Source organism: Pogona vitticeps, chromosome 1, assembly GCF_051106095.1.
Source record: "Pogona vitticeps strain Pit_001003342236 chromosome 1, PviZW2.1, whole genome shotgun sequence".
Taxonomy (NCBI): Eukaryota; Metazoa; Chordata; class Lepidosauria; order Squamata; family Agamidae; genus Pogona; species Pogona vitticeps.
The window spans coordinates 304,856,581-304,875,176 of NC_135783.1; positions in this window are offsets into that span (position 1 = coordinate 304,856,581).

The following is an 18,596-nucleotide window of genomic DNA, read 5'->3' on the forward strand; positions in this document are numbered from 1 at the left end:
ATTTGTCAAGTCAGAAGTGTGCTGAATAGCTTTTGTATTCCTATACAATAAACACAATACAAAAATGAAATTTGTGGTGAGCCACAGAAAAATAAACCACACTCAACTATGACGAAGGATGGAATTCACAGCAAAACCAATACTTCTTGAATGAGGCTGGTATTGGCTAAGAAGCAGAACATATTTTAACAACCATTTTTTTGCTGGCCAACCTGGAAGCCAAAGTTAAAATGATTGGTAATGCGCTCTCTCTGACTTAGTAAGATTTTAACCTAACATGGTCATGGAAGGTCGAAGTTTTCTTTAAGTGGCCCACAGCAATTTTTAATAGTTATTTTTATCTGCACAGTTTTCTTTTGCAGAAATGGTTAGAAAGGCAAAGCTGATGAGTTCTGCAGGTATGTTTGTAAGCTGGGACTTCATGCCATCCTGAGCAGGAAATGTTTCTTCTTTCATAGGAGCAGTCTCGACTTTCTTTGGTCATGACAGCACACATGCATATTCAAACGTGAATCAGCCTGACAAGCAGAACGGTTTGATAGTGAAATGGGCTACTTCATAAGGTGGTGGACACTCCCTCACTGGAGAATTTTAAACATGGTCCCCTGCCAGGATGATTTTCCTTGAGATTTCCTGCTTCATCATAGGGTTGGAGGAGTCAATGACCCTTGGGGTCCTTCCAGTTCTGTAATTTTACTATTCTATGATCCTATGATTAATGGCATGTCTATTTGCATTATATTGACAGGTGGGAAATGTGGTGCCACCAGAAACTAGGAAGGAATTTAAAGCTTAGGAATAAACAATGTCTCCTTTTAAAATAAAAAGTTCTTGGTTCTGTTCAGGCCGACTGGTACGGAGTTACCTAGGACTGGCTATGTGGAGGGTGCTATAAGGGCTTGCATGAATGGACAAATACATATACAGATAGGGGTTTGTGACAGCAAAAGAGGAAGAAAGGAACTAAGTAAAGATTAGAAAACACTTTATTGCTATAATTTTTTTAAAGAGGCCATGATCTAAATGGTCACGTGACAGGAAAGGGGAGTCTTGACATTGGTATATGATAGAAGAGGTGTGATGGGGTTCTTCTAGTTACTCTCAGACCCTGGCTTTTGCAAGGATCATGTAATTCCTTTATTAGATGCTAATAAATCTGTGGTCCATGTAATGCATATAGTACATAATCATGCAAGCCATATATTACATATATTCATGAAATATCTCCAGTGGTGACAACTCATGGGGAGAAAACTTTGCAGTGTAAGATTGGCCAAAATCCAATCCTGAGTGTATGTGATGGTATGGTATCATGCAAGACTCTCCCCCTCTTTCAAATAATCTATACATATCCTTAAAGTTAATGACTTATGCCATTAGCATAGAAAAGGGCAGTGGCATCATTCCATGAGCTGCTTTGCAGGATCTGGCAAAATATGTGAGAACTGGTAAACTGATGAAAAAAGGAGTCAGCTTCTGGGATTTACCCTTGTTGGATGCCTCTTTATGAACGGTAGTAACCATAAGAAGGTATCCTGTAGACGATCTTGACTGCTGCCACTGGTGTTGTCAGCATTCCAGCTGCCCTTTGCTATGTTAAGCTTGGCATCCTTTTTCCTGCTGGCAGCACGGGCACAACATTGTGCAGCAATATCGGCCCAATTCCTGGTGTTTTGAATCATGGATACAGAAGCCCAATATCCCACATACATAAACTGGAGCTTTTTAAATTTGCATGGCTTCTTCAGTTGCTCCAAGCTTGTAAAAGACATAATGCCCCATTGTACAGCCTTCATTAATTCTAACTTCAACAGTATAAGCAGTGGGACTTTCGCTGTTCTAAGGCTTAACACATTAGAGGCCAGATGTGGCAAACTATTTTTTAAGTGAAATTCCTAGGGACATCAAACAGAATTTTGCCCACCTGAGGACACTCATCAAAGTGACATTGGCTGAACTTTCAAAGAACAAAATTTGAAGTGGACCTGCAAAATGTAGGTGCCAGATCCACTCACAGTAACTCACACCTGCACGCAGGCACAAACGGGTATTCATCAGCACTGCAGGCTGAACGCACAGCAGACCAATTTTATGTGTGCCTTTGGCTGAGCATGTTGACTTTTGCAGATGCAGGACCTGGGGCTACCTTCTCCCTGAGAAGTTCAAGAAAATAATGTCAGTGTTTACTGTAGCTGCGCTAGGGAACTTTCTAACAGTGTAAAACTGTACAGTTCATAGCAAGTCCCATTACACCTAGTAGTGCTTACTTCTAAGCAAGTATGGATAGGCACACACTGCATGCCAGCTATTTTCTATGACTCCAGCAAAAGTAGTGAACCATGATCTACCCTGCTGCACTTCGATTGGGGGCTGGAACTGCCCCAGTTACTGAAATGTGTGTGGAATCTTTATAAAGTTTCCTTCCGTCAACTACCCACAAGTTTTAATTCACTTCATTGTGATAATTTTCTCCCTCTCTTCTCAAACCCCACTGTGTCCCCACTAATGTTAGATGTTGCATTTTTGTAACAGTACCAAAATTTGGAGGAAGGTTTCTGATAAGTTGCGACATTTCAAGTCAGGTGTAACTGGTATTTTGTAAACTTTATAAAGATTAACTCCTTAAGAGGCCATCACCATTTTGTCCACAGCATTCTTATGTGAATTTATCCTCTCATCCCTTAATTTTCTTTTGAAAGTGTGGGTTTTCTGCCTGGCTACCACAGAAGAGTTTTTCTTGATGGTGAACAGAAAGGTTTGGGGTAAATATAGAATGCAAGAGATACTTCATAGCAGCCACTGTAATACTGATATATTGATATATTTGAATATATGGTCCAGGAGCATGATGATAGCTTGGCCATAGTGCTATTGAAAATTAAAAGTTCTCTGTACGGCACAATAGTCATGGCACATAATTTCCAGCTGGAGAGTAATCCAGCAACATGTCCTGCTTAATTAAATATTCTAGTTTTCAGTCAGTGTGTGTGTGTGCCAAAGACAGGTTGTACATTTAAGGTGCTTTAAACTACAGAAAACTCCTTGAAGCCAAGTTGGCCTCCCCCCCACCCCATATTGTCTGTGTGTCATTATCCTAAGAATGTGCATAACACACTGACGTCTTCCGGTTTCCAGAACAAATTTATTACCAGGAAGATGACTGTATGTGTTTTAAAGCATTTCGCTGGCGCTGCAAGTCTATGTGGATTCAAAATCACTCTTGTATGAGAGAATTATGAACGAGCGATTCATTAGAAATAATGAATGCCAATGTATTAATATTTATCAAGCGTATTCAAATACTGAAAGTGAAAGGACATGTTTCAATCAAGACATCATTCTTACATTTGTCCTTCAATTTTAAAGCAGTTTTCCTCAACCTGATACCCTCCAGTTGTGCTGGACTCAAAGCCCCAACCATCCATGCTTGGCTGGGACAAAGGACATCATAATTTGAACACAACTGGAAGGCACCAGCTAGGAATACACCTTTAAGTACACACTTAAATGAAGATGAAAAGTCTGCATTTTGACTTTTGCCAAAGGAATCGTACAAATAGATTTGGCTTCATTTTGTCTGGCTAAAATTGTAGCTACTCTGGGAGAGTTCAGATTTCTGTGTAAACCTTCCATATACAGTACACATAGGAGTGAGCCCACCTTTAGGTTTTAGCTTGGTGTTGGAGAAAGATTCAAGCAAGGGCTTTGATTTTACTGTAAATTAACAGGGCGGTCTTTCCAGCATTACACTCACTGACTTAGAAAGGCATTTTTGTCTCCCCTCCATGCTAAAGGTTAATGTCTGAGGTGTGGTACTCATGGAAATAGCTGAACATTTGGCTCTGAAGATGCAAAACTAATAGCCTGGCCCTAGCAGAGTCAGGTGAGCCAAAGTACATTGACTTCCATGGGCCTCTTTCTGTATGCTTAACTCTCTCCTGCAGCAGGAGGCAGAGAAGGACATATCAGTTGGAATGACTGCAGGTGACCAAGAGGCAGAAACAGCAATAAAAAAAAGTAGAGAATGTAGCCTATCACAGAATGAAAGATATAAGTCAAGTTTACACTGAGATTTTTATGGTGATAAAAGACATATTCCATTTCTGAGCATTAAAGGCAAACTACTTCACCATGCAGTAGAATATAAAGCAAATAAAAATGTGCTGCGTATATATCTCCCCATAGTGCTTAAATCACTCTCTAGGCAGTTTACAATTTTAATTATGCATACGTTGCCCTTCCCTTTCCCCAACAAGATGGGTATTCAGTTTACTAATCTCAGAAGGATGGAAGGCTGAGTCAATCTGGAACACTACCTGAATTTTAATTGAATGCAGGTAATGAGTAGAATCTTAACTGCAGTACTGCATCTTAACCACTGTGCCTTGAGGCTTCTCTTGAATATAGCTTAAACATATACTCACTTCACTAACCACTTCTTCCGACAGGCATGGAAAAGTAATGTGTTTTGTCTGTGCTTATTTTTAAGTCAAGATGCTGTACCATTGCCAGAATTTTTTGTCTTGTCTTGGGAGTATATTAGTCAGTTACAACAGTTTGAAACTTCTTTAACTGCCATAGATCTACCCTCTGGAATCCTGTTTTGTGAGTTACCATTTGTAATAATGTGATAATATATAATTGGCAAGCTCAGTAGTTTCTGCATTTCATTTCCTTCTGTTCTCCCTGTTTAATAGCCCCACACACATGCAGCCATGTATTATATCATCTCTATTTATTTATTTATTTATTTATTTATTTATTTATTTATTTATTTATTTATTTATTTATTTATTTACCATATATCCCGCCCATCTGGTCAATTGACCACTCTGGGCAGCTCTAGTTTTAAAAAATGCTTGCTTTTGTCCAATTAATTTTATTGTTTTGCTTGTTATAATTTTTTTTATTCCACATGTATATATACGCTTGTACTTCAAGATAACTTCCTGCATATAGTTCATTAACATACCTGGAAGGTATGTATGAAACATAGAGGCTAATCAAACCTTAGTGTCTAATCCATTTTACAGAAGACATGACAAAATCTTCACTGGGAATTTGTACACTAGAAAAATATGCATTAGAATCCATTTACTATATGTTTCCCTGCAATGAAAGGAGAGAAAGCAACATCAAAAATAACCCTTATTATCCAAAGGACAGGACCATTTATCTGATGGGTGGTACCTCTGAACATATGGGAATGCATTACTTAATCATCACTTATGATAGAATAGGGAATTATTCATGATAATTGAAATGAGATGTTAAATCCATTTGTAATGTTAATAATGTCCCCTCCATCAGGCAAATTCATGCTTGCGGCAGCACTATTGTTGCTATTTCTCACGTCTTTATTTTTCAGTAATGAGGCAAGTGGCCTCATGGACAAGACTGGGGGATTCTGGGAACTGTTGTTCAAGAAAGTGACTTTTCCAAGCTTTTGAAGTTCTAATCTAATTCAGCTTGCTGTGCTGTCAGGGACCTACATGGAGCACCTTCATTTTTGTATTTAAAACCTGAACAGAATACATCATAAAACTGACAAGGAAGATATTAAATGTGTGTATAGAGTAATAATTAAGAGGAGCATAGAAAAAGTAACACTAAAATGAAAGTGTTTTTAAAATTGAGGCTTGAACAATAGTTTACTATAGTCATTGCAAAACAATTAGCCAGTTTTCCAGTTGAACAAGGTTACTGTACAATAACAGTCCTGACAGTTGAATGTGTTTATGTTGTCTGAGCAATCCCAGTTGCCCCCTCCATCAGGACACAACAGTTGTCAAAGTACAACAGGTTTATTAATGAAACTGAACATGAACAACTCTAGCCAACATGATTGCACTAAACAGTAACAGGATGCTAAATCTCAGCCTAATCCATGCCCTCTGTTGTCAATGGGTGTCTGAGGCCAAGGGATGAAATCATTTCTCTTCCACGAGGTCCAGCACACCATGAAGGCAGGCAAGGCAAGGTGTGCCACAGCAGTGGTGTTGAATGGACACAGACAACTGGCCCTATAGAAAGAAAGCCCGTGTTTCCACTCCAGCATAGTATGTGAGTCCAGGATAGCCAGGGGAGGACATTAGGACAACTAAAACAGCAGCAGAGGACCTCTCCAAGTTGAGGTATCCCTGTTTTGCGGAAGCTCTGAGGCCAAAGACAAGAGGTGGGTGCATCAGCTCGGGGGCTCACTGGGAAGGACTGTCAGATTGGTCGTTTGTGGCTTCAAGTGATATGGACTTGTCCCTCTTCCTCCTCAGTTGTCTCTGGTCTTGTGGTCCTTCCCCTGACAATGGAAGGAGTCCTGTCACTGCTGGTCACACTGCACTCCACAGCATCTGCCCACAGGTCTGCCTCCTCCTTGGGCTCTGACTCTAAGTAGTCCCACCAGTGATGCCACACCTGCCTTCCCCTTACTACTCCACTGGCATACTTGTCGGCTCCCCATTCTATTAAGGAACTTCAGGTGGGGAAAGTTGTTGCTGGAGTTCCTCAAATTGAAGGCTCACTAGCAGCTGGACCAGCCTTGTGTGCAGTGTCCTGAACAGCCTCACATTCTGCAATGTGTAAATATGGAGGCTGCATTTGCAGGTCCTATAGCATGCACTCTTTTCAGTTTCAACACCTTGATGCGGCCGGCCTGTCTATTCATGCATCCGGCAGTGGCTCGCTTATCCTTCCAGTCACTCCCAGAGCTCTGCTCTCTTCCTGCTCAGCTAGCAACTCAGCAGCCATGCTGCTCAACTGCCTGGAGTGGCCAGGCGAGCAGGAAGAGAGCGGAGCTCCAGGAGCAATTGGAAGGATGAGCAAGGCTGCCGCCGCCTCCAGCCTCATGAGTGGACGGAACGGCTGCAGGGGACAGCCCCTTGTTAAGTCCAGCTGCGCTGGGATATTCGTATTTATATACGAATAGAAATATCTCCATGTCTAATCATAATCCCTGACCTGACAGAACCACTGCTGTAGAAGCTAATATACCCCTGGCAATTTCTTAATAATCCTGGTTCATGATGGATATAAAATAAGGCTCAGTATTCAATGAAAATACAAGAATGCTAAAGACTGACTGAAATCAAGGTTACCTGGCTCTCCTTTAAGTGCTAAAGCTCCATCTGTCTCATACCTGAATTTCACCGGATAGAACCTGAGCTGAATAAAATAGGGCCATAATAATTTCATAATCAAGAATAAATGGGCATTGATATAAAGTGTGTGTAGCACACAGTGTGTAACTCGTGGATTGACTTGCTTTCTTGCCCAAATCTTTTGGTATTCCAGGGGGTGCTTAGACACAAACTACAGGGAAAACATTCCTGTCGTCTAGATGCTATGCCATTAGGCACCATGTCAAGAATGAACAAAGAAGCAGTTTAGTAGTTCACTGCTCTGGAGGGTGAACTGCCTGGAAACTTCCTTGTCATTCCCCCCCCTCCATCCCCACCTCCACAGGTGATTTGGTGAGTCTACACTCCTCCTGTCTCTCATACTCTGCGCTGAAGTGCTTGTAACTTAGCAAAGGCCTGTCACAGCATTTGAACACTCATGGAAACCTGGCTACAAGCTATCGACTTGGCAGGTCTCTCGGAGAAACGCACAGAAACATTTGGCACCCAGCTAAAAGAACAACACAGCTATGGTTTAAACATCTTTAAATTATATCTTTTCACAGCCTGCATGTGTAAGAATGTTTACATTTAACGTAGAGCCCCAAAAGTTTAGGTCTGCAAGTTTATTATTTGAGCTGATATTTCAAATGTATGTTCTTTATTCATTCTATCATAACATCTTGTTATTAAATATTTATTTAGTGTCCCCCCCCCCGCCGCCATCAATTTATACTGGGAAGAGTATGGAAGGGAATTTTTTTAAGTGGTTTTGATATAAATTGACTAGCCAGCTTCTGAGTAGTTTCTGAAATAAGGAAGTAGTGTTCTAGTTTAAGAGATTTCACAAGTATCTCAAATATTCCTGCTTTCCTGACTTTAAATACATTGTCCAAAGTACTATTTGATATCTGTACATGTGTGTTAGAGGAATCACAGATATTTCCGTGGCTAATTGCAGGTATAGGTGCTGGGGACATTCCGGATATGTGAACATGCAAGAGATCAGGCACACAACAGATATGTGAATAACATCTCATGAATGGGTTGGGATAATTTCCACTATTCCTCTTGCATACACATAAATATCGAATATGATTCTGACCCATGGGTTGGATCCAGACTTAGTAATACTTAGAACAGACCAGTGAAATGAATGAGATCAATTTGATGATGGCTAATCAGTATCGCTGATTTTAATAGGTCTGCTAACTCATTAAAGTCACTGATTTTAATGGGTCTGCTGACTCAATGGAAAAGCTCAGGTGGCACGGGGGCCAAATCTGCGGCCCTTTCCTCCTCCCAAGGCATTACGGACCTCAGAAATGATCATTTTCATCCATTAAAAAAAAGTAAACAGGAAATGTGCACAGGGATTTCCAAAGGAGAAGGAGGAAAATGGTGGTTCTTGCGAACCCTTGGGAGCTGAAAAAGATGTCCTGGGTTGCATTGCTCACCCTTCTTCTAGTCTAAGCATGCCTAAACCTGGTTCCAATTTATGTTATTAAAAGTACTTGTTCATTTTAATGCAAGTAAACAGGTAAATCCCAGTGTTGGTGTAGTGGATAGAGCGATGAACTAATTCTGGTGAATAGGCTTTGAGTCCCCACTTGGCCATTAGAGCTCACTGGGAGAGTAGAACTGGTAAAGCAACTCCTTAAATATTGCACTTACCTTGAAAACCCTATTAGGATAGCTATAAGTTGGTGCTGACTTGACAGCAACAGAAAACAGGTGTCTCAGGGGATGACACAACATTTTGTGAGTTTTGCAGTAACTTTCTACAATAATCCAGGTTGAGACTGCTTTCAGACATATCAATTAAATTGACAGCTTTAGGAAGAATCTTGCAGAAGAGCATGTTTTTGAATTTTCTCCTTTTCATGATGAATATCTGGGGGTGGTGGTTTCATGTGATATGGTTAAATAGAAATGGAATACTGCATAACTGTCTTGAGGTTCTTAGTATTATACCGAAGTCTTCCTAAATGCTTCTTGTTGCAATAATTCTTCAGTGTGGGTCCATTTCCTACTTTGTTTTGTTTTGTTTTCCAGTAAGTAAAGTCACATAATTGTGTCCCAGCCAGTGTTATATGGGCAGATATCTAATGACAACTGATATTGATTGGTAAACCAACCTCAACCATCTGAGGAACCATTCAGATGAAATGATTGTGACAAAGAAGTTATGCGTTAACAAGGTGTTAACAATCACCTTCAAATGACTTTAGTGTGTCAAAAAATCTGCTCTGATAATAATAAAGCACTGTATATGACACTGTCAGCTCTTTGATTCAAAACCTCCCCAATGTAAAAACAGTTCCATGTTTTCTTCATACAAAAAACCAAAACCAAACCAAACCAAAAAGAACTGGCAGTAGGATTGGAGGCAGGGACACACCTCTATATGTGGGTTGGTGGGGAGCCACCTTTTTGTCTCTGTCAAGGGTATGAAGCAGTTGAGGAGCCTGATAATAAGGAAACATATTTGCCCACACTTCAACCAATTTTCAGGACTGTTAATGGGCTTTTCATACAGATTATAGAAAGGGCCCTTTGACTTTGCTGCACTAGTTATTTGTTTGGTGCTCACCTGCAAAGCCATCAAGCAGAAGCACAATACCTTCCAAATTCCCAGTGCTAGGTAAGATTTCATGGCCTGGTTGCTGACTGGAATCTTGAGGTGCTTTTACTTTCAGGTCAAAGTGTTTGTACTCCAAAATGGCCAGTACATATGCTTCTCAATTGGGTGGCCAACCTACACCATCCAGATGTTGCGTTGGGACCAAGAACTTGTGCTCTACAAGTAGTTTCTATATGTCACTCATGATTCTCTGAGGCAAGGGAAGGGCATATCCTTCAGCACAAGGACATGGAATCTAGGAATAAAACCTTGATCTTAGAAATGAATTGTTTTTAGCCTTTTTTTAAATGTCAGAGTAAGAAATTCCTGCATGAGACAAGTCCAGAGTTATTGCACAATTCCTTATTCAGACTGTCCCTCAGGTCTGGAGGTCTGCAATAAATTATCTATAATTTAAAGTCCAGATGTGAGCCTATAATTCCTTTCAATAGAGTAGCACAGTAGAATCCAATTCTTTGAGTATTACAAGATAAACTTGGAATACACTATGTTTATTAAAACAGTACTTCCAAACCATTCCTTTAAAAAAATCTGAACATACTTTGACTTTGATATTTTTAGATATTTGTTGTCGTTAGGTCAACCAGGTAAATGAGATTGCACCCATTTCTTTAGAATTCAGACATGAAAGAAAGAGAGAAAGAAAGAAAGAGAGAAAGAAAGAAAGAAAGAAAGAAAGAAAGAAAAATACTGCACCCAAATTATCAAAGTTCTGTTTTTATAGATGCAAGTCTTCTTTCATCATCTTCTGTTTTGCTACAGGCAAGACTGAAGGCACTGGAGGAGGACTGAGCTTTATACTTCTCCCTTCTATGCAAAATTGTTAAGTAGAACATTATTAGCAATTATTTGTAAATAAGTGTCCTACATTTAGAATCTCCTCATCACATTTTGGATGATTAAATTCACTGAAGACATATGGTTTGTTTTGCAACACTGTGAAGTGTGCTGGTCTATTGTTCACAGTCATATTTAAGTGACATATTTATTATATTTATTGACATTAGAAACTAAGCAGAGTGGCGAAGCAGGGAGGAGAAGGAAAAAAGAAGACACCTAAGACTAAGTGAAAAAAATGTTAATTGCAAAAGCATTCATTATTGACTAGAAGCCAGATAAGTACAATTCCATTCCTATTAGCACTCACGGAGCCACAGGAAGGTGAATGCAAAATTGCACTGGCTAATAGAAAATTATGGTAAATCAGTTTGTGAACTGAACAGCCACAGAAAACAGAACCCATAGTTTACATTGCAGGTGGACAGGGGAAGAAAAAAAATGTCCAACTGGAAAAGCTGAAGAAAGGGAAATTCAAAATTATCAAGGGTCTGAAGCAAGTCTGCAGTGGAGAAATGGCATCACATCTGGATCTTTTTAGTCAATTAAAAAGCACGAGTAAAGACAAGAATGTGTTAGATGTGCATGTAGTTATGCATGATACAGAGGAAATGGTTAGGGTTAAGCTTTTCTCTCTCATAATACCAGTGGCTTCATCTACTGGAAATGAATGGTAGAGAATTCAGGACATATAAAAAGAAATATCTCTTCACACATTGTGCCGTTAAATGTTGGGATTTGCATTGGTTCTTTACATTAGAAACGAGGGGATCACTTTTGATCCTTGCATGTTGTCTTCTTAAAAAATAGAAAGAAGATTTATTAGCCAGAATGTTGTTTGTTTATGTCGGCATTAACTGCAAAAGTGTAAACTGCAATTGAGAATTTCCACTAATTAATTATCTTCCTGGGCTCCATGATCACTGCAGATGGAGACAGCAGCCCTGAAATTAAAAGGCGCCTTCTTCTTGGGAGGAAAGCGATGACAAATCTTGACAGCATCTTGAAAAGCAGAGACATCACCTTGCCAACAAAAGTCCGAATAGTCAAAGCTATGGTTTTTCCTGTCATGATGTATGGAAGTGAGAGCTGGACCATAAAGAAAGCAGACCGCCAAAGAATTGATGCCTTTGAGTTGTGGTGCTGGAGGAGGCTCTTGAGAGTCCCCTGGACTGCAAGGAGAACAAACCTATCAGTTCTAAAGGAAATCAACCCTGAATGTTCACTTGAGGGACAGATCCTGAAGCTGAGGCTCCAGTACTTTGGCCATCTCATGAGAAGAAAAGAGTCCTTGGAAAAAACCTTGATGTTAGGAAGGTGTGATGGCAAGAGGAGAAGGGGACGACCGAGGATGAGATGGCTGGACAGTGTCTGCGAAGCAACCAACATGAACCTGACACAACTCCGGGAGGCAGTGGAAGACAGGAGGGCCTGGTGTGCTCTGGTCCATGGGGTCACGAAGAGTCGGACACGACTAAACGACTAAACACAATTAGATGCTATTTGTACCAAGTCATGCACAAAGTCATGTGACTGGTATACAGTGAGGAAACAAATGACAGTTCACTAATAGAGATCAGGACAACTAACCACTTTGGTGAATCCTGCTTTGTGAGTCATCAAAAGTTGACAACTCACGAAGCATGAAGCTGCCCCCATGAACTGACGAAGCACAAATTTATTTGTCAATGCATGGGGAGGTTACTAAAAAATATATCCCTGACCCCCTCACTGCCCCTGCCACGCTGCTGCCCCCGTGCCCCCCACACCGCCACCACCCCCACCAATGCCACCCCACAACCCCCACAACACCCCCCAGCGTAATAGCTGCCGCCATTACCGCCATTTCCAGCTGGCCTCTGCAGCCATGGCCTGTAGAAAGGGACACTGGCTGCCCTTTGCAAAGATGCCGACTGTGGCTTCGTTTAGGATAAGCTGCAGCTGCCATCAACTTTGGAAAGAGCAGCCTGAACTCCCTTAAGGCAGGCTAAGGGAATCCAGGCTGCCCTTTGCAAAGATGGCAGTTGCAGCTTCCCTACTCTAAATGAAGCTGTAGCCACCATCTTTGCAAAGGGCAGCCGGTGTCCCTTTCAACAACCCATGGCTGTGGAGGCCTCCTGGAGACATAGGCGGTGGCGATTACAGTGGGGGGGGAGCGTCAGCGGGGTGGGGGTGGGGGTGAGGTGATGGCATGGCAGGGTGTGGGGGATGCGGCTAAAGTAAGGGATAGACCGTGGGGATGGGGGGCTGCCTATCAGCCCACTGATCAGCTGATCGGCAGCCAGTAGGCAGAATGGGAAAGCCATAGGGAGACAGGGAAGGCTAGCCTTCCCTCTCCTCGTATGGGGAAAAATGGCCACCAGTTAAGGAATGTGTTAGCTATAGAAACCTGCTTTGGCAAGGGGTTGGTCTTGATGGTCTTAGGGGTATCTTCCAGCTCTACAGTTCTATGAGTCTATAATTTTTCTCTTATCTAATCATTTATGTTACTGCTTTCAGAGATAAGGACCAATCTCTTGATAATGCAATGCAAGATATTCCAAAGTGTGGCTTTGCAGTGAGGGTGAAAGCATATCCAAGACATTGCACTAATGTACTAGCTATGCAAGAACCAAACAACTTCCCAAGATGTTACCCATTATATGCTACTCTCTCTCTTTTTTAACCTCTTGTGACTACATCCCTGGAAACCATGTATTACAATGGGACTTAAAAGTCACTCAGTGTTTGTGTGATATGATACAGGTCTATAACATTATACATATTGGACATAAAATTTACAAGAAGAAGCTTCTCTGCCTTTTTCATCCTACAAGAACTCTAGCTCAGGTTGGAGAAGGTGGAAGACTCAGAGCAGATGAAAGGAAGTTGCACAGTATAACCTGTGGAATGCATTGCCATATGATAAAGTGATGCCTTTAGGATTATACTATCAATGGCAGATTGGCATTCCGTATCTTGGATTACCAGTTGCTATGATACAACAGATGGGGAGGCCCATGCCTCTCCCATCTAGAGTGAAGATGTTACAGGCAGCTGTTAGGTAACCATATAATGTTGAGCCAAGTAGTTCTTGATTCTGATCCAATAGGTTTGCTCATGGTTTGTTGTTGTTTTGCTGGTTTTTAGATAGTTCAAGAGATGTGGGATGGGGAGCACAACTGCTATGGTGGAAGATGAAGGTCCACATTCAGAAGTGCTCAAATAGCTGTCCTTGCAGATATGCAGATTTTCAACTCCAAGAAACCTGTAACAAATGGGTAGATTATTGTCACCCTGCAACTTTAGCCTGCAGACAGAGCCAAAGAGAAGGCAATGGCTGTCGTTGCCCACAGCTCTGCCCATTCACACAGAACTGTGGGGAATCAGCTTTTATTCTTCTGGAATGCTAAGCTGATTCTTCCATTTGTTTTGCTCACTTCCAACTTCTGGGATCCCCTCCTTTTTGGACTCTGCCATCAAAATGTTTGCCACTTGTACAGCAAGAGACAAACACAACTCCACCTCTGAATGTAGAGCCCCAATATTTAGTCAATATAATTGTAGGCTATCCTTACGTAATGGCTCCACCTTTCCTGACATCATGGGATCTCTTGTCTCCCTGAAAAAGGTCTGAAAAATGCACTCAGACACAGTAATAATTTTATATGAGCACTTTATAGTTTATTGTTCTGTTCCGCTTTGCTTACCAAGAGCAAATGAATTTTATAAAACCAAGCAGCCAACACTTCTGAGCTTAAATCAGTAAAACTGTCAAAATTGTTTCCAGATTCATGCGATCCCACAGCCCCTGCATTCTTAGCTACATTTAATAAAATCTTTCAAATGTTTTGAGTGAAGAGGTTAGGTGGAGTATTATGGAGTGGTGGCCTGTATGTTTCTAAAAAAGCCTGACATTCCCATTTAAACAGGAACTAGACACTAGTCTGCTATTAAATGGGTTCACCAGTTTAGCTTCTTAGATTTCAGTGATGCAACACCTGTTTCATGTATCGGAATGAAATTTTCCACCCTGTTCAGCCAAACTGCCATTCTTCTTATTTGTTTTAGCTAATGGATAGTTGATAGGATCATGTGTTCCTATATCAAAACCTTTTGAAAAATGGTTTATAAAATTTGGAAAGGTGACAATTCAAATAATCTTTTTAAAACAAAACCTCCTCTCTCCTCCCTTATTTCTGCAACTTCTTTAATGATTACGTTATCAGGTTAACAATTGTGGAGGCAGTTTCCTATTATTATTATTATTATTATTATTATTATTATTATTATTATTATTATTATTATTATTATTATTATTATTATTATTATTATTATTATTATTATTATTATTATTATTATTGTTGTTGTTGTTGTTGTTGTTGTTGTTGTTGTTGTTGTTGCTGCTGCTGCTGCTGCTGCTGCTGCTGCTGCTGCTGCTGCTGCTGCTGCTGCTGCTGCTATCACTATGAGCCAAAGCCATTCCAAATAATTTTCTTCCTCCTTTCCTATTAGTCAAGCTGTCTGAATAGCTCAGTAGTTTAGGTATCTGGCTATGGAACCAGAGGCTGGGAGCTCGATTCCCCACTGTGCCTCCTGTGAGTAGAGCCAGCCTGTGTGGCCTTGGGCGAGCTGCACAGTCCCAGGATATCCCCAGAAGAAAGGAATGGTGAACCAATTCTGAGTACTCTCCACCTGGAAAACCATGGAAAGTCAGAATTGACTTGATGGCACATCATCATCATCATCATCATCATTATTCTCTATTGATCAACATGTTAAATATTTGCTACAGAAAATTTTCCTTTGTGACTGAACACTCATTTCTTCTAAATTGTGCTCCATCTGGATCCCTAAGATTTACGGTGTGACTAGAATCCACACCAAAAAAGCATTTAATTATTAAATATTGAAACATACAATTGGAGAACAGCTCATGCTTTCTCTTTTTCTATTTGTTTTCTTCTATAGAGACTTAGAAACAGATACTCCCCTCAGTTTTAAGATGTATAAGAGGTGAAACCAGACATTTTAAGTGCGTTTGCTGGCACAAGTTCTAACTTCTCCAAGCATAATTCCATGCACAATTCTTCTATACAAGTCCTTTACATTTGTGCTTTAGCATATTTGTGCCCCACTTGAGGAACAATTGCATGAGACTCAGTCCTGATTCAGTGCAGAAAGACCACACCTTGACAGTGAACTCTTATGCATATCTGAGAGGTTTATTCAGAATTCCACTGTGTTCTACAGCAGTGGTCCTCAATCTTGGGCCTCCAGATGTCTTTGGACTTCAACTCCCAGAAATCCTGGCCAGCTAGAGGTGGTGGTGAAGGCTTCTGGGAGTTGTAGTCCAAGAACATCTGGAGGCCCAAGGTTGAGGACCATTGTTCTACAGGACGTACTCCCAGGTTAATGTGTATAACATGGGTGCAACCTGTGACCCTTACACTGATACTATGCAGCCTCAAGGGTCAAGGGTCAGTTGACAGGGTTATCTGGTCTTTCCCCAGGAGCCTACTAGGAGGGGAAGGAGAGAAAGGGTGGCAGAAAGAGAGAAAGGAGGACTTAGCAGCTGTTCAGTTTGCAACTAGTCTTAGCCACCCATCACTAACAACAATCTGATGCTGATTTTATGAAAATAAAGGCTTCCCCTCCCCATCCCAAGCTTCCCCACAGAAACTGAAGGGGTGGATAGAAAGCTTTAAATTAAATTAAATTCTGTTATCATGGGCTGATGACATCATTGCCATATACACTTTTGTAGTTACTTAATAGGATTTCAGCTTTTATCTGACCCTTTTACTTTCCCGGAAGCGACAATATTGTCCTTTGTGACCATCTATTCAGACAGCTAGCATTGTCTATAGTGTATCTATTAATGTGCTTATATAACAACCGCTATATATTAGCTAATGCATACTTACTAACATGTTGCACTTATATTTTGTCCCAGAATATTATCATTTCATACAGAGAATGTATGACGTAAAGATACAAGTATCAGTCTCATTCATGTTAGAAGCTATCTTTCACTATAAATTTTTATGAATTTTGTATTGCTTACTGTTGAAAATCATATATGTAAATATGTAACACAGCCACGTTGTTGTAAATTTCTTGCTTTTTTTGTATTTCAGGTTTTTGCACAATAGTTCTAGCATATCAGCATTTTATTACTGTGCTGAGGAGAGCCACGGAAGCCTCAGCTGAGAATCAAAATCCACCCTCAGATTAAGAACCTGAAGCGTAACCACTTCTAGAAAAGGCTGAATCCCAGTTCTTGGGTCTGACCATCTGCATGAGTGGGTACATGTGTATATCTAACCTCTGATTGTATGAGGGCAAAACTAATATATGGTGAATGAAACATCTGGGTATTTTTTCATTTCTTATACAATTGAAACCCAGGCCAGATTTATTATGCTATTCATATGCTAAACTGTGACAAAAATAACATGTGAGTTGCAAGCTAAGTATAGCTATGACGTCAGATCTTTGCCATGTGGTAAATTCTGCATAAGTATGGCTTGTGAAAATATAAGCCTTCCTATATATATTGCCGGACCTCTGGACTTTAGGAAGTGGTATTTATAAGAATCAATTTAATCTTTTCCTCCAGTCCCTGAGGGAACCATGAAGATCTTCTTTGGAGTTATTGGCTAAGTGGAGCAGAGGTACTCCTTTAACTTGGCTTCTATCATCTCATGAAAATGAAGCCAGGAGCAGGATGAAATGAGGGAACTAGCAAGAAGCCAAGCACCTGCTGAGAGCAGGTGAGAGCTTTCCATTTCAGTTAAATTTGCTGGAACTGGAGGAGCTCCCGTAGCCATGGTAGCTCAGAGTGAAACAGGTGAACAAACTGAAAGTATCCTTTCAAGATAATAAGTGATAACAAGTTGAGATGGGCTGTAATGACCATGTAAACAGATATGAAATTTCCTCTTGGATAACCATAGGGTTTTAACAGTCTCTGGCCTTGATGTATTCATAGTGCATTTACAAAACATCAGATTTTTAATATATTATGTTGGAAAATATGCATTTTCATGAGATGGTTCTCACTAATAAAATGCAAACTACATAAAGTTTAATATTATGATTTTTGTCCAAATTCCAATGGTGCAATCCTGTAGGCTCCTACGTCTTCCACTGGAAACAGGGACCCCCACCCTGCCCCTGCAGCCATGTTGATCACCTTGAAGCTCTGAAAATCTCAGCAATCTACTGCAACACAGTTTTTGTCATCCTAGAGAGTTGTAACAGGAAAGAGAATGCAAGAAAGTCATCATTAAGCTGGTACTGGGCACTAAAGTATACAGAAGGATCCTGGCTTATTGGGAAACTTGTTTTATTTTTTTTTCTTGTTAATAGACAATGCTTTTTTTATAAGAGAAGAAGGAAAAATGTCCTAAATGTATACTATATGTATACTATACTAAATGTACACTATATTTTTACTCTTATTGTAGAAAGGCAGATATGTCAGAATATTTAAAGGATTTTTAACTTTGAGATCTGGATTCAAATTCTCACTTATTCATGGAAATCACTCAGTGACTTTGGACCAGTCATACGCACTCAACCTCATTGGAGGTGAAGTGGAATAGGAATCTGCAATCTAAATGCTATTATTTATATGCTCTCGATGCTGTTAATCAGAATTCTGTACAGATTATTCCATTTGCACAGGATGAGTTGTGATAGCAATGACAGCAAACTTAAACTTTAAGGACAATCAGTTTGATTGAACAATTCAGTTTTTGTGCAAAATAAATGTTTCCACACTCAATAGCAGCGCTATAGAGATGTAAGGGGAAGCTTGCTTATGTATGTATGTACAGTATGTGTGTGTGTGTGTGTGTGTGTGTGTGTGTGTGTGTGTGTGTGTGTGTGTGTGTGTGTGTGTGTGTGTGTGTGTGTGTGTGTGTGTGTGTGTGTGTGTGTGTGTGTGTGTGTGTGTATGTATAGTGCTTTTCTCTTCAGGCAAAGATCTTTCTCTTCAGGCAGGCTTTTCCTTAATA